This window comes from Cataglyphis hispanica, chromosome 7 (assembly GCF_021464435.1).
Source record: "Cataglyphis hispanica isolate Lineage 1 chromosome 7, ULB_Chis1_1.0, whole genome shotgun sequence".
Classification (NCBI taxonomy): domain Eukaryota; kingdom Metazoa; phylum Arthropoda; class Insecta; order Hymenoptera; family Formicidae; genus Cataglyphis; species Cataglyphis hispanica.
In genome coordinates this window covers 54,277-70,504 of record NC_065960.1, presented here as the reverse complement: position 1 = coordinate 70,504, position 16,228 = coordinate 54,277, and positions in this window count along the sequence as shown.

Sequence of the window (16,228 nt, the reverse complement as noted above, 5' to 3'; positions counted from 1 at the left end):
CTTATACCAAAGCAAAGTATTTCGTCGTTGCGGCGCGTAATAGCCGTAATAGCCGTTATTAAAATCAAATATCTAATAATACTTGCATCTTGCCAATTCGCGTAAAAATACTCTCGAAGTGCAAAGCTGCTTCGCAATGAACTTGGCGCGAGACACTACCGTATCTCTTGATAATTAAAGGCCATTGCACGTTAAAAAATTTTGGTCCTAATCGTAAAGCCGTAAGTAAATCAACCAATCACAGTTCAAACATTCTTATTATATTTAGAATGTTTGATTGTGATTGGTCAATTTTCTCATGGCCTTATGATTACGACTAAAATTTTTTAACGTGCTATGGCCTTAAGGATCTGCAGGAGTGACGGACAAAAGCGGGGAGCACACACTTTTGCATAAACGCATAACCATAAACATAAAGAAATTGATTGGTCCACAAATGTATGCATAAGAAAATGAACCAATCAATTTCCTTATGCTTATTGTTATGCGCTTATGCAAAAGTGTGTGCTCCCCGCTAAACTCCTAGAGTTCCTATATACTATGTATACATAGGGACCTCTAACTCCGAATTGATATTGGAGACCTCGCGCGATGACAATGCGAAACTTTGGTTTCAAAGTTACCAATGCCACAGATTAATAGCAAAGAGAAGCCTGAGAGCGGCCATCTCGGCGTTTTTTGTACGATAGCTTCCCGTACAGCAGCACCTCTACGTCTATTTTACGGCCGCTTAAAACTACATGGCCATGTCTATTTTCAAGCAGGATAAAACGGTCGAATGGTTCATTTCTGTGCTACGTCCACTTTTCAATTTTGGTTCATGTCTGTGCTACATCCACTTTTCGATATTGTCGATACTGCTAGTACACTGATCGCTAGACAAAGAGAGATGATTGCGTCGTCTTCGTCTCTCTTTCATCGCGTATGTGTGTAGCATCCATGAAGGCACAAGCCCGACATATTGAGTACATGGATGCGATTATTGGGAGTTGGGATGAGATAATATATAATAGACAAGGAGCGACAATCGCATGCTGTCCTTGTTTCTCTAACGTATCGCTTTACGGCCGAAATACGGGCTGAAAATGCTTTTTGGCCTTTCATGATAGAAAGCAGTTATACAAGACTAATAAGCACCCCCTTTTTGCAAATTTTATACTTGCGTATATACATATGTGAATGTATATGTTCAAATTATAATTACAATTATACAATGCAATTAAATATTGTTTGATGATCAATAACAGCAGTCGAATAATAGGTAACAGAATGAACAAATACAAAATATATAAAAGACACAAGTGCTTATTAGACTTGATGATTTGTTGCTTCGTGGCTCGATACTTTATTTCTATATCGTATCAACGAAATAGAGAAATAGCACGGTTGTCAATTCTTGTTTGACATTATTGTTTAACAATTGTAATCGCAATTTCATAAACTAATAATTATATTATCTTTTTTCAATTCTTCAGATATCATGTAAATACATGCAGATACATTAAGTATTGTGGATTACTAATACGTCCCGCATGTAAATGTATTATCAAAGTAAATCTCGATAAAACAATTCTAGAAAAAATAATTTTTATAAGATAATTTTTCTACAATAAAATAATTTAATTTTATATAATATTTTTATTATTTTTATAAAATGTTACGTACAATAAAATGTATTTTTTCTTTTACGTACTGTATAACATATATATCTATTAAAAATTATTTTCCACCTTTTTATTATCTTTAAAATAAAGATATTATAAACGTAAGAAGAATACAAATATGTAATATAAGTAATGATTAAATTGATGTTACTTTTAAGAATACGAAGTAGCTAAATGAGCAGCGTAGCGTCCGGTTTCTCACACCGTAGATCAGAGTTTGAATCTTCCGAATTTGAAGAGAATTTTTTTTACTTAAATTTATCATGTGCTTATATGCATTTGAAAAATATAATTATTTTAAAAATTTGTTATATTTTCAAAATAAAGTTTATACAAAAATGACAACCAAATAATTTTTGTACTATTTCTCTATCCCATTAATATAATACACAAAGTATCGATGATAGTCACAAAGCAACAAATCATCAAGTTTAACAAGCATCCGTGTCTTACATATTTTGTATTTGTTCATTCTGTTATCTATTATTCGACTATTAATATTGTAATCATACAATATATTTAATTGCATTGTATAATTGTAATTATAATTTGAACATATATATTCACATATGTATATATACGCAAGTATAAAATTTGCAAAAGGTGAGTGCACGCTAGAGAAAACAAGGACAGCATTGCGATTGTCGCTCCTTGTCTATTATATATTATCTCATCCCAACTCCCAACAATCGCATCCGTATGCTCAATATGTCGGGCTTGTGCCTTCATGGATACTACACACATACACGATGAAAGAGAGACGAAGACGACGCAATCATCTCTCTTTGTCTAGCGATCAGTGTACTACCAGTATCGACAATATCGAAAAGTGGATGTAGTACAGACATGAACCAAAATTGAAAAGTGGACGTAGCATGGAAATGAACCATTCGGCTGTTTTATCCTGCTTGAAAATGAACGTGGCCATGTAGTTCCAAGCGCTCGTAAAATGGACGTAGAGGCGCTGCTGTACGAGACCGAGAGTTATCGTACGAAAAACGCCGAGATAGCTGCTTTTAGACTTCTCTCTGTTGATAGACAGATAGCCAAAGCCCCGCGGATAAAGGTAAGACCAGTATTTCCATGTATATAATACTACTATATTGCTAGTCAAAGCTCACTGGTGGCGAAAACATCACGGTGCAGATATATCAACCTCTCGCTCCCACAATTCGCGTATTTTACACAATGCGCATGCGCTGCCATATAGAGGCTAATTTAAAACAATGCGTTTAGTACTGTTGGGTAAAGCGGGGAGCACACACTTTTGCATAAGCGCATAACCATAAACATAAAGAAATTGATTGGTCCACAAATGTATGCATAAGAAAATGAACCAATCAATTTCCTTATGCTTATTGTTATGCGCTTATGCAAAAGGGTGTGCTCCTCGCTTAAATATGCATATTAAGTTACACCTCACCGATGATTTTGACCTTGACACATGTTATCAAGGACATGATCCTGAGTAACTTTTCCTTATAAAGTAATCGGCTGTCTCTTATAGTTTTGAGATATTTGTTAATGTTAAAGTTTTACAGTTTTAATGTATTTTTGGTAATTATTTACTTTTAGAGCACCTTGATGATCAGAACAACCTTGATATTTACATATGTTGTCAAGATCATGACTCTGAACAACATTCAAAAAGTTTTAGCCGTCAGTCCATTAAAAAGTTATTAACAAAAAAGTTTGAAATATACCAAAGTACATGCATGGACAGGAAGCACGCGCGCGCGCACGCACGCACGCACCCCACACACACACATCACACACACACAAGGGGGTGGGGTGCAAAGGGACACCCTTCCCTACCTACAAAAAGTAATATATAGTGCAAAATGTTTTTATATAATCATGGTCGAAAATGAATATTCTTTCATCAGAAATTTCTTTTTTATTTGCTATGGGACATTTAAATGTTTTCGGATTTAATGTAAAATTTCTAAACTCAGAAAGACAATTGCTGGTATCAAACTTTTTTAATTCATGATCAATAAACGTTTGTATGCACGTTTGTAGAGCATTTGGATTATTACTGAACCCTCCACGACTTCTTATAGCACTAAAAAACGTTTCCAAGAAAATCTTGAGATAATTTGTATGTTAATAAATACATCATTCCTAAAGACTTTAAACAATCAAATAGCGGCAATATATTTCTTAAACATATAATTAGTCCAAGAAAATCAATTTTTCTATTAGTTTTTAAGACGGGAGTGCCTCTCTCATTCTGTAATGTATTAATATATTTTTCAAAATTGTTAGCATACAAATGTAGTTGTGCATAATTTCTAGAAGTTAATGGTGTATTAAACTTATGACAAGAAAATTTGTTTTTGCAATTTAACATATATCACCCATATTAAAATTTAAGCAATTAAAACTCTGCAATTGCTTTGCAATTAACAAATTGATGTTTTATTGTAGGATCTAATAATATTGATAAAAATATAAATGATTTGTATACACTTTCACTTAAAGTTTATAATGCTAACATTCATTCTATTATTTTAAAAATTGATATGTTTATTACTGAGTTTATTAGCAGCTTTCAAACCTTCTTTTTCTTATAATTCGTAAATATACTACATTATTCCATTCAATTTTTTTTACCATTTGAGGTTCTTAAAATTTTTTTGTCGCCTTTAATATTTCTTACCAATTTTATCATGGCAAAAATAAAAAAATACGTAATATATTTCTGATGTAATTTGTGATGTAAAAATGGCTTAAAATTATCCTATAAAATTTCTCCTATAAAATTTGTACTCAAAACAGTACACATACTAATGTTACTTAGAGCACCATCAAAAGTTATGGAAAAGACTTTATAATTTATTTTATGCAATTGTTCAAATGCAAGCGTTAATAAATTCGAACATTCTGTACCGTTTAATGATCTTATTAAAAAATATGCAATTGGTACTTTCCAATTATCATTTAAAGATATTGTCATAAACATTAAAATTTTTAGCAGTAAGAATAAAATCATTATCATCTACATTTTCTGACGTAGCAAAATCAATACCTACCATGAAATATTTCTTTATCAAAAATCATTTCTTCCCTTATTGCCGTTTCATTTATAATTAAGTTAATAACAAGAAGTTTAGAATTATTATTATTATGCATTGCAATGGCATCTAACGCTTTCTTTGTGAAACCTGGAGCTCCATCAATACTAATTCCGTATCGTGAAAGGATTTGGTAACAAGTTATCCCATGTTTTTTGTACATAACTGTATGCTTTAGGAGAATAAAAGTGTAAATGTTAATGCAAAACTATAAATTTCAGAAGAATAATTGCCACATTTTTTCAATTTTCTTGATATTATCGCCTTTCTAGTAATAGATTCTAAACAGAATAAAAAATAAAAGTAAGTACTATATTTACATAATTTTTTCATTATAAATTATATGTATATATACAGGGTGTTCTAGACCACTAGTACACTCCTTTTCTTTCAAAAATTAAGCTTTTAAGAGAAAAACGTTTTGAACAAAAATTGTATGGTTTTGAGGGGAACATAAAATAGTGTCATTGGTTTGACCTTGGATAGCATCATTAAGATCAAGTCAAGGACATCTTTAATTTCTTAAATAGAATCCCCTATTTTTTGCATATTCTTATAGCTTATCTATTGCATATTCTTATAGCTTATGTCGAGAGCTTTTCAAAACACTAACTGTTACCTACGAAAGAAACGTACATCTCTTTTTCGAACAACGTGGACGAGCGTAGAGCAAGGAGAGACGGTTCGGAAGATGCGTGAAGTTACTCTTTGTGGATTCTTTTAAGTTTTTAAACACGAGTTTCGAAAAATTAGCGTCTTATTTCGATAAGAACGAGCTAAAAATCGCGCTCAAAGTTTCCTGATCTCGATGCCGATTTCGAATTTCTTACGCAAAAAAGTGTATTTCCATACGTACATCGAAGATGTGGATGAATTTCAGAAGACTCGTCTACCGTCGCGCGAAGCATTCTATAGTTCGCTGACTGATGATACCGTATCCGATGGCGATTACGCGCACGCGATAAAAATTTGGAAACGATTTCGCGTTGGGCAATTATAGCGATTTGTATTTAAAAACCGACGTTCTTCTATTAGTCGATGTCTTCGAAAATTTTCGCGACGCGTGTATGAGAAGTTACGATTTGGACCCCACGCATTATTATATGTTACTTGGATATATATGAGATTGTTGAAACATATGTTAAAACATACGGATGTTTGATTCGAGCTATTAACAGATATTGATATGGTGATGTTTGTGGAACGTGGAATACGCGATGGGTTAAGTCAATGTATCAATAGACGCGCGTCTTAATAACAAGTACGTACAGTCCTACGATCGCTCGAAATCGTTGTCGTATTTTATGTACTTCGACGTAAATAATTTGTACGGATGGGCGATGTGTCAATCGCTGCTTTAAGAGGATTTTCAATGGGTCGAGGATGTTGCGAGTATCGATTTAATGTCCGTGATGCCGGATTCGCCTATCAGTTATGTTCTAAATATATTCTAGAAGTCGATCTTGCGTATCCGCCCGGCCTTCACGACTCTCACTGATTTGCCGTTTTGCCAAACGCGCGATAAGCCTCCCTGAAAACAACAGAGTAAAGCGGGGAACACACACTTTTGCATAAGTGTATAGCCATAAGTATAAGGAAATTGATTGGTTCATTTCGTTAGGCATATGTTTGTGGACCAATCAATTTCTTTATGCTTATGGCTATACGCTTATGCAAAAGTGTGTGTTCCCCGCTTAAGTGCGAGTTCCTCGCCACGTTGTGCGATAAGCGTCGTTATGTGAGGCACTATCGTAACTTGTAGCAATGCGTTAAACATGGATTACGTATTACGAGGATATTTAGAATATATGATTCGCACAATGCCCGTGGTTATGCGGATACATCGAATTGAACACGCGACTGCGGATTAGCGCGAAAAACGAATTTGAGAAAAATCTGTATAAATTGATGAACAATGCCGTGTTTGGTAAAACTATGAAGAATGTGCGTAATCTCTCGGACATCCGGCTAATGACCCGATGGGATGGGCAATACGGAGACGATGATCGCGAAGCTCAACTTTCACAGTAGAAGCGTTTTCGCGGAGGATCTAATAGCTGTGGAGTTGCGCAAACTCGAGGTTAAATTTCACAAACCGATCTACGTGGGTATGTGCATCCTTGATATGTCGAAAATTCGTTTATATGAATTTCATTACGAGTATATATTACCATTGTATAGAGATAAGTGTAAGATAATGTACACCGACACAGACAGTTTTATCTATCGCGTCGAGTGCGAAGACATGTACGAGGATATGAAGCGCGACATCAATAAATTCGACACGAGCGATTGTGCGACGAATAACGCATACAATATGCCGCTCGTTAAAGGATGCTGGGTCTTATAAAGGACGAGAACAATGGTGCGATTATGACGGAATTCATTGACTTAGAGCGAAGATGTACACGCTGCGAGTCGACGATAAGAGCGAGACGAAAAAAATCAAAGGCGTCATCGCGAGAATGGTAACCTTCGACGATTACGCGCGCTGTTAGAGATAAGAGATCGTGACGCACGAGCACTCCTGTGTAAGATTCAAGTTACACGAGGTATATACGGTGTCGGAGTCGAAGATCGCGCTTAGTCCGTACGATGATAAGCGGTACGTCATATCCGGAACAGCTGATATTTTACTGTGGGAGCATTATAAAATATCGTAATAAGTTTTATTTTTTAATCGATAAAATTTATATATCTATAATAAGTTTATAATAAGTTTATAGTAAATAAATATACTCAATAAATATACTTTATAGAATAAAAAACACACTTTATTCTTAATAATATTTTTATTTAAATAAAATATATTTTTATTATAATACAGTTACTTTATTTATCCAAGAATTGTGCGTTTCATCCATTCCTAACCATTTCACGTAAACCTCATCGCCCCTTCGACGCAGCACCTTCTCCACATCAGGTTTGGAAACGCGTAGCAACTTGTGCTCGTAGAATTTCGATCGGCTAGTCTCGTGAATCCTTCAACAGATATGTCGCGGGATTGATTCGTTGCATCTTAGCTATTCGAAATACCTGGATGGTCCAATTAGGCGTGAAACCTTTCTCGAAGATCGTCTTAAACTTGCTGATGTGTACCAGATCGCCTAGTTTAAATTTCGTGGGAGCAGCTATCTTTACGTTGCTATACACTGTGTTTAAAAATTTATCGGCGATCGCGGGGTTTGACGGGCCTCATACCGATAGTGCAATGCTTTCGCGCGTTGTACTCTTTCATGAGACGAGACGCGTCGATCCATTTGTACGTACCGATTAGCGTGAAGTACTTTCACATGGAGTTTTTGAGCGTGCGATTGAATCTCTCGACGATCGGGCGTATCCCATTTGGACACGTAACAATTGAACACCGTTCGATTGGACACGCATTATTGGACATCGCACTATTGGGCACCGTACGATTGAACACCACACGATTGGATACCGCATGATTGAACATCGCACTTTTAGGTTAGGAAATGAGGTTTTAACATAGACTTTACAATTTTCCACTCGAAGTGAGATTTCACATGGGTTTACAATTTTCCACGCAAAGCGAGGTTCAAAGAAAACCTATGTGTCTAACTTTAATAATAGCCTTCCCATAGGAGGGAGAGGGCGAAACGTACTGCCTCTACGCATACTTTTCAATGCGAAATAAGGTTCCACATGGATTTACAACTTTGTTCAATTGTGCGGTGTCCAGTCGTGTCCAATGACCGGTGTGAACCTAGCATCTCAAATGTTAGCATCTCACAAATAATCTTAAAATTTACTTGCATCCATGCGGCATAATTCGAGTTCTGACAAGTTTTAACAATTGTTCAATTGATTTTCACATAAAATCGCATTTTAGAAAAATGAGATGCTAACTTCTCGTATGGCTTGATAGCATCTCAACGAATTTCGAATTTTTTAGCATAAGGAAGCGATATTTTGATGAGTTCAACATCCTGGGCCTGAGTTGTCAAGAATTCAGGTGAAAAAAACTATAATAAAAAAAAGTTATTATCGCAAAGTGAGATAATGCCAAAATTTCGCAGTTTCGATTTATATAAAATATTTTTCGTGCAGTTCTGAACGTAATAAACAATTTTCTAAAGAGTTCAAGGCACTAGACATGTTGTATTATTTTTAAATAAATCTTTACTGCTCAAAAATGCATTTTAAGACAGATAAAAGTGAGATGCCGGTCGATATTCGAGAGTTCTATTAATCGTAAAATATTTTTCGTGCGGTTTTGAACGTAATAAACAATTTTCTAAAGAATTTTACTTCATTGCACTAGCAATGTTGTATTATTTTTAAATAACTTTGTACTGCTCGCAAATACATTTTAAGACGGATAAAAGTGAGATACCGATCTATATTCGAAAGTTCTAGTCATTGTAAAATATTTTTCGTGCACTTCTGAATGTAATAAACAATTTTCTAAAGAGTTCTAGGCACTATCAATGTTGTATTATTTTTAAATAAGTTAATGTTTATAATAATATAATAATTATAAAAAAATTTATGATCGCTTAGCTATAAAATCTTAAGGTGCTGGTGCTCGAGTGTGAGTTCTCTCATCTATTGAAACCTTAGATGATAGAAATCATGTTTCTGAAGAATCATCAGAATATTTCCGATTATTTGTGGCGGCCTACGTCCAACCACAACCAGCCATACTGAGTGGCGGTCAAACGCGCCCACGCGACACGGCAACCCGCATAGCACAAACTCGCATATGCGCTAGCTCGTAGTTCCGGGTGCGTCCAGCGAGCATATAAGATGGGCACCCCACTGAGAAGCTACGACAAAAAGAATTCTTGGCACCAATCGTTTAAAGACTTCATAGCGCCAGCCGCTGCTTATGTCCCCGACACGAATTAAGAGTGTCACCCTGCCTACCGAGGTAGAGATAACTCATCGACGAAGAATCCATCCGACGCTGCTCCACTGAGCGATCAAGAAGAGGAGGATAGAAAGCGACCAGCCAGCCACCAGCTCCGGCACACAGCCACCGATAATCTCCGATGCTAGATCACCAAGAACCTCTGGCGCACGGCCGTCGACAACCTTCGGCGCTCGGCCGTCAACAACCTCCGGCGCTAGGCCGCCGATGACCACCAACGCTCGGCCAGCGACGTCTCCTGGGACCTGCTTGCCAACAATCATCGGCGACTGTTCACTGATTTACGACAGTGACAGCTCGCTGTCTCCTGTCAGCACTAATTCTCCGGTGGCTTTCGGAATCTGGCCATCGTTCAGTGCCCAAACCGGAGACCGACCACCTAGGGTACTCCAACCTTTAGAGGCCCAAGGAAAAATCTCGCGGATCCTGACATCACTCACGATAAGGTGGGTCCCTTCATCGCTGATCTCGCCCATCAAGATCTCACCGATCAAGAGGTCACCCAGAGCCAGGACGTGCGCTACACAGACCAGCCCGTATGGATTACTAGTTTCTATGAGGCTATGAAGGACGTCGCGACCCAGACGAAGAAGCGTGAGGGCAAACGAAGAGTATGCAATAATAACCTTCCGTATACGTATAATCGCAATCTTAGGCATTAAGTCCATGTATATACGTTATAAATAAACAAATAAATATGTACAACGGCCTCCATAGTTATTTTATATATATATAGTTATTCTACCTTTAGATAGTGGGAAGCAAGTAGACAGATACTCCATGAAATCTTAATACAAGTCCTTACACATCCCACATTATTAATCGAAATAGTTTTAAAACATTATTGACAACATCTTATCTATTGTATTTCTTACTCTCAGCGTGATCCGGAACGTGGACGTTGTAAGATTTGGCATTTTTGTATTTTTTTGAATTTTTTATTTTTGTATTTTTATTTTTTATTTTTTATTTTTATTTTTATTTTTTATTTTTTTATTTTTATTTTTATATTATTTATTTATTTTATTATTGCAATTTTTTGTCTTTTTGTCTTTTTATCTTTTTGTATTCTTTTTATTGTATATTTTTAATTAAAAATTTTTTTATATTTATATATATTTTGTGTTCATGTTTTTTTTTTCTTTTTATTTCTTAGAATGATGTAACGTCCTGCCAATTTTAAAAACTATATTTTAGCTAGTAATTAAGTACCCCTTTTATCCCTACAAAATACCTATGGAATAATTATGTAATCCATTTGCTTTTATTTTAATTGTTAACTAATTTCATTAATCGCTTATTATTTTAGTTCCATATGGTTATTTAGCCTAAAACCTGGATATATTTTAATTCTTTTAGTAATAATAATCGATGGCGCAAGGAATTGAGAATTCCTTGGATTGACGAATCAGGAAGCATTATTTAGAACTAGCTAGTTGTACAGCAGTGACTTCTAGAACTAACCTGCTGATTACTTTAAGAACGAACTTGCGAGCGAGTTTCATACTCGATAATATCGATACTAATATCTAACTTTTAAGATTTTAATATTTAATCATACAGACAAATATATATATAATAATTACTCACTCTTAAATTGAGGAGTAAATGCGCCGTACTTTATGGAATCATAAAACGTATATAATAATAATTTGTTGACTATAATTTGTTAAATATTTATAATTATTTTATCCAAAACATCACATATAAAACTTTCAATACTATATCCAATACAATTATACTTTATAAATAATTAAAATCATATTAATTAAAACAGGTTATTATATAATGCGCGAATGCTTCCATAAAGAAATGATTTTAATAAAATTAATATGCTTTATTGTAGTATCGATCAAGCGACCATAAATATAAATTTAAGAGGCTTATATTCTATGGAATCATAAATTATATACATTGCATATAATACAAATAAGTTATCTAAAATATCTATATTTTTAAACTATAGAATGCCATAACTTTAATTAAATTGCCAACTTATTATCAGAACTGAAATAAATAGAACAAATGATTCCATAAATTAATAAGCATAAATATTAACCATATTATTAAGGATTTTATATTATAAAATATTAACTAAGCTTAAGAAGAGAATGCGCATAAGAGGCCTCATGTTAGTGAAACCTGATACTGCGAGCGATAAGTCGAACGGACATGCGACGGCTACGACCACGAGCGCCGAAACTCAATAGTCAAATAAACATCGATCGACAATTCTCAGAAGAATTGTTGTTAAAAATCTTTCTTCTCAGAAGTCCTTCACTGAATCATTCTAAGAATCTTCCAGAGCGCGACGCGTGTGCTGCGCACGGCCCGAAGACCCTTTGTTTCGACAGTATATAAGCCGGCGATTTCGAACCTTCGGGGCATTCAGTTCGGGGCATTACATTCAGTCAATTCAGAGCATTACGTTCATTGCAGTCAAATCGGGGCAGTAAAATCGGAGCAGTCAGTTCGATCATTCAGATCATTCAGCATTACGTTCATTGCAGTCAGTTCAGAGCTCTTCAAGCATTCGAACATTTATTCTTAGCTAACATTATTCATTATTAATTCCTTACTATTTCGTACAAGTATTCGCTCCGTATTATTCGTTCATTGTTCGCGTACTATTCATTATTCCATTTCGATTAATATAATTGTCGATTCAGTGTTAAGTTGTGTAAAACTAAAGAAATAATAAAGAACTTTGTGCATACATCTGTGTACTTTTATCCGGCCTACTTCATCCACGACCGAGGTCTTAAAGGACGAGAGAAGGGCTTAACAAGGTACGACCAGAACTTGAACAGAAGGAAAGATTTTTCTGCCACATCACGGTAAGTACTTACAATTACTATAAATCCCATCTTTCCATAAATATTAGAAACTTTATTTGAATTAACTGACAACCCCTAATATCAATTAATTATCTTTTCATCCTCTAAATAATAAGAAATCCTCTGTCAAGCATTAGCATGTGGCTGACAGTTTCCAGTCAGTCAACTTTAATCTATTATCCTACTATTATTAAAACACACCCCTAATATCAATACTAAGTAAGATTTATAAATTCCATGCAAAATATATACTACTGTTGTCATTTGAACCTGACTTAATCTTGCAACACTTTGCTCTTTTTCCCGAAAATCCATCGTTGCCGAGCGCTTATGGTGCCCCTGGCGACTCCCTCCTTTCTTCCTAAATTCTGAATATAATCCTTAAACCTCGTTGCCGAGCGCTTATGGTGCCCCTGGCGACTCCCTTTTTCCTAAATTTTGACCTCGTTGCCGAGCGCTTATGGTGCCCTGGCGACTTCCTCCTTTCTTCTTGAATTCTTTATATAACCCTTAAACCTAGTTGCCGAGCGCTGATCGAGGTGCCCTGGCGACGTTTCCTATCAATTTAAAAATCTCCCACAAGAAATGACAACAGGAGATTAAATTAAAATCAAATTTATTATCTAATTTTCTGAACACAACCCAATCCTTGAACCTAGTTGCCGAGCGCTATTACGGTGCCCTGGCGACATTCGACCTCTTTTCTAAACCTTCCCTTTCTATCAGAAATTTAGAGTCATAATATAATCAAGTATTGATATTAAATAAAAGACCTTATCCTTTAGACAATTCTCATAATAAATTAATTCGATCTAACTAACTCTCTATTATTTAATGTCCACGATTTATTAATTACTCTTAATTTCTATTATAATATTACTTTCCGAATCTTAATTCTATAACTCTTGTACTGTTTCTAATTATTATTATATCTTAAGTAATAAGCCCCTTGCATATGGTGCACCCGCAATACAAGCGGACTTGCCGTAAAAAACGGAATCATAGATCCGGCATAAAGAAACGCGTCAAAAGCATTTCTAATCTATTTCAGTTTAAATGTTCTACTAATAAATCAAAACCTCGTATAATATCTTGTAAAAGAGTTTTTTCCTCTCTAGCTCTTATAAATCACCCGAAATTCTCACATAGACTTCATAAAGACATTCAAAAACATTCACGAACGAAACTTCATAATGAAATCAACTTAAGTAATAACGGTCTCTATTTAATAAGTGACCATACTGGCCTACTTACGTATACGCCAGAATTTATATTACTAAACCAACTATATCAAAATATAACACATGTTAAGAACAGTTATCAACATAATTTAACAATTCCTTCTCGTGATCTAAGCTCTCAATTAAAATATCAATTAACTGAAAATCATTTGAACATAGATGAATATATTAGGTATTTAGATACATAATCGATATATTTCTTTTATTATAATATTAAATTTTTATTCTTTAAACTTGATTAACCTTCGAATTACATATACCTAGTTGCATCCATATCCCTAAATTACCTAGTGAAACTTCCTAGTAACCAACTAGTTCCGCGCCTACATCATTCCCCTAGATCCACTAGATTAGTCCTAGCTCTCGGCGTCCCTGGGGTATAGCCGGTGGAAGCAGGTTGCCCTATAAAAGTAGAGAGCAATCTTTTTCTCACTAACTGAGGTATAGAGAGAGAAAGAGCGTCGCTGAGACGTAACAAATGACAAATTTTGTTTCAAATTTTTGATAATGCATAAAATTCAAAGTAAAAGAATGGCATGCAATAGAAAAAAACGAAATAAAAATAAACAAAATTATATCCTATTTTGATGTTAATGAACAGATTGATAAATGAAAAAAAAAAATAATCTTACTTTACAGCAATTGAAAAAAAAGAATCTATGAAATTCTGACTGCATCTTTTTCCGTACTTTCTGTATGAATTATTCAATTAAATTATTGGATTTATAAACTTTTACATAACTTTTTGTACACATAAAAAATATTGACTAAAATAATTACGGAGCATTAACGATCCTTGACACTAAAAAAAAAAATGTCTTCACAAAACGTGATATAGAATGGAGAGCGGCGACATACTTTTTAAGTCATTGTTAATCTTTTTATACAGAATTCTCATCTGAAAACATATACAAAATCAGATGGGGTTGAACTATCTTCTTCAAATTGACAGTTTCCCGAGTAAGGTCGATGTCGTCGTACTCGTGCCAATACATTCTTACTTTCGCGTAACCTGATATAGTATCCCGGCAACCAACTAACGAGACCAGTCAATAAATATGTTCTATCCTTTATCTTCACAATTTTTGCGATTGAATCAAGTGTATGGTGGAGATCTTTGTTTCTGGTTGTGTATCTATGATCAGTAAGAATTGTCGTATCGATAATTACGTGCGGCCCATATTCAATTTCATCCTCGATGGATTTTTTGCACTTACGACATGTCCGCTGCATTGTGCAACCATTATCTATTGCTTGTTGCATGAAATTGAAACCTTGGCAAAGTAGAAAGTCAATATCGACGCTGAGCGTAACGTTCTGTGAGTTAAAATTATATCCGCATGGGCAGAGAACTTTTGTTTTGTGACTGGGTATATCAGAAAAAGGTTCTGTGCTAAGTGAACCACGTTATACTCACAATCGATGCGTTTTATCGTCCTCGTGAACGTTTTGATTTTGAACAATCCAAGTCCGAAAAGTATATCGGTTCTTTGCTTATAATTAGCCATCGTGAGTTCCTTTTTGTCATTCAATATTTTCAAAACCAATAAAATAGTCTGATTAGTCGATTTCTCGAAAATCTTATAATAGGCGCTATTCGAGCCATGGCACTCATGATCACTTGAAACAATGAATCAAATGCATAAGTTTTTGAAAGGTTCAGCCGATACTTTTCCATTTTTACAGGTGGACAAAATAAATCATTTTTGAACGCCGGAAGTTTAGAGACCTTTGTATTTTTAATATATTGCCATTCAGGGCATTTATCTAAGTACGAAGGTTTGGATCGTTTCTTAATTGGGGATTGTCTTGATTCAGCGATTTTGATATCTTCCTTTGTGGCTTTGGCACGCCAGTCTTTACATGTGTTCCAAAGATCACACTCAATAAGAGTACTCAACTGGATATCTTTTTCGTTCGTGAAGGATGTGATCCTCAAATCGTTTACAAATGTATCTTCGACGTTGGCCACGCAATTGTCTTTTTTTCTTTCCCGGGTTTTCCTTTCGGGTTGCCTTTCAGAGCAAACATTTTCTATCTAACATAAAAAAATCACGTCGATATCTTTCATCGGCGCTTTCTCCAACCAATTATTTTTGCTTTACATTCAGTGCAGTAACCAATAAATTTAGCGTATGTCTCGGTAGATCGGGGAGGTAACTAAATTATTTTTAAAAGAAAACATGCAGTCTATTTCGCTATACTGTTGGTATATTCTTTCGGCGATCACATCGGCCCATCCATCTTTTAATTTCCAGTATATTCGCTTACTGGAAAGTTTCTTTTGAGGACTAATTTTAAGTTTGGCGAGAGAACCAAAATCTTATTTTTTTCGAATGTGCATGCATCGATGCATTGGAATTCATGTTTGTACTTAAATCAGTGCTGAAAGAATTAATAATGTTATGTTGTTTATTTTGTTCTGTATTGATCTTAAAAGTTGTTGCAATGAGCGTCTTGAATCCATTGCGATTTTTATTGACAATCGTATATACATGATGTGGTTCTATGTGTG